At 39.5% G+C, this 5,108-nt stretch overlaps 1 protein-coding gene across 1 annotated transcript in view; it reads right to left on the bottom strand.

Moving 5' to 3' along the window:
* FAM189A2 (family with sequence similarity 189 member A2) overlaps positions 1–5,108 on the bottom strand; it is a 79,281-nt gene that overhangs the window by 29,976 nt on the left and 44,197 nt on the right. The gene's annotated exons all lie outside the window — the stretch shown is intronic.

The raw sequence follows: 5,108 nt of genomic DNA, 5'->3' as shown, positions 1-5,108 counted from the left end.
AGGCATATGGATATTATCCTGTCACTGACAGCATTGTACTTCAGGACAGATCTTGAAACATCCTTTGTGATGATGAATGCCATGCCATTCCTCTTCAAACTGTCATTCCCGGCCTAGTAGATCACATGGTTGTCTGATTCAAAATGGCCAAAACCAGTCCATTTCAGCTCACTAATGCCGAGGATATCAATCTGTATGTGTTCTATTTCTTTTCTGACTACTTCCAATTTTCCTAGATTCATACTTCATACATTCCATGTTCCAATGATTAATGGATGTCTGCAGCTGTTTCTCTGCAATTTGAGTGGTGCCACATCAGCAAATGGAGGTCTCGAAAGCTTTACTTTATCCATAGGAGTAAGGCTGGGTTTACTCAGATGATGCAACTCTTTGCCAGTCCTATCTTGAGAGCCTTCTAACCTAACCGGACTATTCATAAAGTTGTGGGTAATGTAACAGTGTTTCTTTGGTTTTACCTGGCCAATTCTTTGAGAAATGGAAAGCCTCCTCCTTCTTCCTAGTCTGTCTCAGTCTGTAAGCTGGACTGATACCTGTGTACCATGTGTATCCTGCTGGGTTTGAAACACCAGTGGCTCACCCTCAAAACTCACATCAACTCATCACCACAGTAGGAGAAACCGATAGACAAGTTTGTCTCCCTGTTGGAAACCTCTCATACCACCCTTACCTGGGTCCCTGTGGCTGAACTCCTCAATATACCTAACTCCAGGATGACGAGGGCCCACATGGTCAGAAAAATTCAGAGCAATTATATAGTTATACATGAAATGCCTTCTGAGTCACACAGCCAGAGTCTTCTCTTTCTCTTAGTATCTAGTGCTACTGTAACAGAAATACCACAAGTGGATGGCTTTAACAAATGAAAATTTATTTTCTCAGAGTTTAGGAGGCTAGAAGTCTGACCTGAAGGTACAGACTCTAGGGGAATGACCCTGTCAACTTTCAACATCTGTGGGCCCAGCATTCCTTGGAGATCTCCATGTGTCTTAACATCAATCTCCCCCTGGGTCAAGGAGGTTCTAGGTACAGGAACCTTGGGTCCAAAGGGCATGCTCTGCTCCCAGGCTCTTTCTTCTTGGTGGCAGTCAGATTCCTCTCCTCTCTGCTTGCTTCTCTCTTTTTATCTCTTGTATAATAAAATGGATGACTCAAGCAAAGGTGTTACTTGAGTAAGGCTGGTGACTAAAGACACACCCCACACAAATCCTGCCTCATTAACATATAGAGGTTAGGATGTACAACACATCACAAAATAGAGGATAATTATATCAGATCACAAAATGAAGGCCAGCCACCCAATACTGGGAATCATAGCCAAATTGACACATATTTTAGAGGGGGAGACAAAATTCAACCCACGACAACCATCAATAGGAGAATGGATTTCATACAATGAAATACACTCTGTAATCAAAAGGAGCAAATAACTGATAACATTCAAAAGCATGGATGAATCTCAAAAACATATATGCTCTGCAAAATAATGCAGACATGAAAAAGTACACACTGTGTGATTCCACTGACATGATCTCTCTTTAGGTAAGAAAAACAAGATGCAGAGATGTGAATGCAATAGATCCATTTTTAAATCAACATTGTTCCTATTGGCCAAAACCCAAACTGTAACAGACAAGAACTAACTTGTCAAAAGAAAAAAGAGTGTTAGCTCTCTTATCACATGACTTGGAAGATTTGTATGATCTCACTTTAGGTAGGAAAAGCAAGATACAGAGAAGTGTATACAGTAGATCCATTTTTGAAAAATTATGATTAACTCCACACCATATATATTTACCTAAGATTACATGAGCATGAAAACATTATGAAAGGAAACTTTCCAGCTTATTACCATGGAGTGATTTTTAAGTTCTGTCCTACACATTTATGGCTTGTTCGAGTTTTATAATGAGCATGCATTAATTATATGATCAGAAACAATCACAGAGTTGATTTTGTAGTGAAAAAGAATTTTAACTAAAAATACACTTAGCATAACCAATATCACTGAATTGTACATATAAAAATGTTGAACTGGCAAATATTATATATACGTATATACTTACCACAATAAAACATTTTAATATATATATATAAGCTTTGAAAAAAATACTTGGAACATGGGGATGGGTATTTTTTGAAAAAGTTCTTCCAGGTGATTCTAATGGCCAACCAGGGTAGTGAACCACAGGATGACTCAGAAGTCATCTATGCCCTCAACCCCTTGCAATCTGGCTTCTGTTGTCTCAGACTCACCAGTGGCCTAACCACTAACAATAACTTCTTCTGACCCCTCTTCTTCAACCTCTCTACTCTTGGTTTCTAACCTCCTGTATTTATTCATCTTTCAAGGTCCATCCCAAACACCTACACTCCAGGGAGCCTTTTCTCATCTTCCCATGGGTACAAGCCCTTCTTCTTTTGTGTCTCCTGAGCACCTTCTCTCTGCCTTAACTCTGCTGTTCTGTATCAGTCTACCGTCCTTTCCAGTTGGGCATTTATTCATTCACTCCACAAACACTGATTAGGCATTTACTATGTTTAGCTGTATTCCTCATGCCACATGGTAAACTTCTTGGTCAGAATGATTTTTCTTTCTACTTAGAAATAGTTTTAATTCTCCTGGAATCCAGATTTCTGGGTCCATAGAATTGGGGTGGGCCACCCACACCTTTGCCCTGAAGGTGATCTTTTGAACCTGGAGCCTTGCACAGACTTGTCTCCTTTAAGTCAAACAGTAGTCTTGCTAATTACTAAAGACCATTTTGCCTTGTCCATTGCGCTTTTTTGAAGAATTTAGTCAGTTTTAGGAAACAGAAACTTCAGGTTTGACTGGACTGTGTTTTATGGTTAAATTTGATATAAGTACTATTCCCCTACCCTCTTCCATGGCAATGATGACAAGATGGAGTATAAGAATTTTTGAAAGCTCTTTTTTTTTTTGGAACATTTTTTTACTCCTAGTTGAAATGTAAAAGGAGTTCTGGTAGCATAGTGGTTAAAGCATTCGGCTGCTAACCAAAAGGTTGGCAGTTCAAACCTGCCAACTACTCCATAGGAGAAAGATGCAGTCTGCTTCTGTAAAGATTTACAGCCTTGAGAACCCTATGGGGCAGTACTGCTCTGTCCTAAAGGGTCACTGTAAGTGAGAATCAACTCAATGGCAATGGGTTTTAATTGAAATGTGGAGCCCCGGTGTGCAGTGGTTAAAGCACTTGACTGTGAATTGAAAGGTCAGCAGTTCCAACCCACCAGCAGCTCCATGGCAGAAAAGACCTGGTGATATCCTTCCAAAAAGACTTACAGTCTAGGAAACACTATATGGCAGTTCTACTCTATCCTATAAGGACCTCTGGTAGTACAGTGTTTAAAGCACTGGGCTGCTAACCAAAACGTCGGTGATTCAAACCCACCAGACCCTCCACATGGAAGAAAGATGAGGTAGTCTGCTTTCGTAAAGATTTATAAGCTTGCAAACTCTATAGGGGTCACTATGAGTTGGAATCAATTAGATGGAAGTAAGTTTGGTTATTTTTTGGACTCTGTCCTGTGGGGTTGCTGTGAGTCAGAATTGACTTATTGGCACACAACAACAGTCAAAATGTTACTCTAATTTGCAAACCGCTTATTAAATAAACTTCCATCAATAGCTATATTAGGCTTAATATGAATTGTGTTTTAACAATATTCTCTGCAGCATCTAGCATGGTGTCTTGCATATAACAGACATTGTAACTTTGTTAAATTTTCTATATATGATGTTTTCCATTTCTATCTTATGTCTGTTCTCTTTATCCTACCTAATTTGTTGTGTAATTAGTAAACAAAAAAGTTTCATTCCATTTTTTTTTTTCTGGGAATTGTGTGTAAAGGAATATGAATGGAACTGTCAGAAACCCCCAAAATAAAAAAAGAACCGTATATTGTACTAAAGGAAACTCCAGCCCACAAGAAGAAAGAAGACAAAAGTATGAATATCTTAAGCAAAAAAAAAAAAAAAAGTTAGGGATAAATGTCTAAGAGATGTGCTGATAGAATATTCTGGAAGATTATCTTCCGGGGGATTAGGGACTATTTCATGGAGGAGATAGTTTCTGAATGGGGCTTTAAAAGACTCACAACATTTGGATGAGGAGACAGTGAGGGTAAGAGAATTCTTAGGGGAGAGAAAGCATTGTTTGAAATTAGAAAGTATGGCAGGAGTCTGGATAATAACATGGGAACATCAGCTCAATTACAGAGAGTGTGAGCTGCCATGTTGGGGGGATGCAGGATGAGGACATATGGCAGAAGGCCTTAAAGACCAGAAAAGGTGGTGAGCACTGTGACTCTACAGGAAACTTAAGATTATTAAGCAACAGAATAACAATATTTAAAAAATTAAAGAATTATTAAGAAAGATGAAGAGAATTTTAGTAAATGCCTGAGGAGTTTTCTATTTGAGTTCTACTCAAGGGCTTTTTCAGGACTTTTTAAAGAAATATGGCAGGCTTCTTTGCTTGCATCCTGCTGGAGCCTATAAGATGAAGTTGTCATGAAACTGAGTGCCCTGTTAGTGAGATTTACTACGCTTCTAAAAAGTTCTTTCCTTTGCTTTGTGCCACAGAGAGACATTTGTTATTGAGAAGTCCATGTTCAGAGATGGTATAGATCCACAACCTCTTAGCCACAATTCTGAGATCAGAAAAGCTCTGAAAACCAAAAGTCTTTTGGGGTGAAAATTTACAGAGCAAGTTCATTTTCCATACAGCAGTTCATACACATTTTGTTTCATGACATTAATGCAATTCCCCACAATGTAACAGCTCTCTTCCCACTTTCTCCCTATAGTTACCTCTTCCCTGTGCCCTTCCCTCCCATGTACTCCCATGCCCCACCCCCACCCTCCAACTATCTCCCTGTGAAAACACTGCCCTTCTGTTCTCCCACACTCCAAGGAGTGTATCTACCTGATGTAAATGTTCAGCCCATACGCCTATCTATTATTTGGCTGGAAGCCACAGGAATGAATTCAATTCCACACCTGAAGGGCAGCTAGGGGCCATAGTCTCGGGCATCTCATCAGGCTCTATCAGAACAGCAAACCTGGT

This window comes from Orycteropus afer, unplaced genomic scaffold (assembly GCF_000298275.1).
Source record: "Orycteropus afer afer isolate SDZICR_OR568_19922 unplaced genomic scaffold, OryAfe1.0 scaffold00005, whole genome shotgun sequence".
NCBI lineage: Eukaryota > Metazoa > Chordata > Mammalia > Tubulidentata > Orycteropodidae > Orycteropus > Orycteropus afer.
This window is presented reverse-complemented; position numbering and strand designations above follow the sequence as displayed.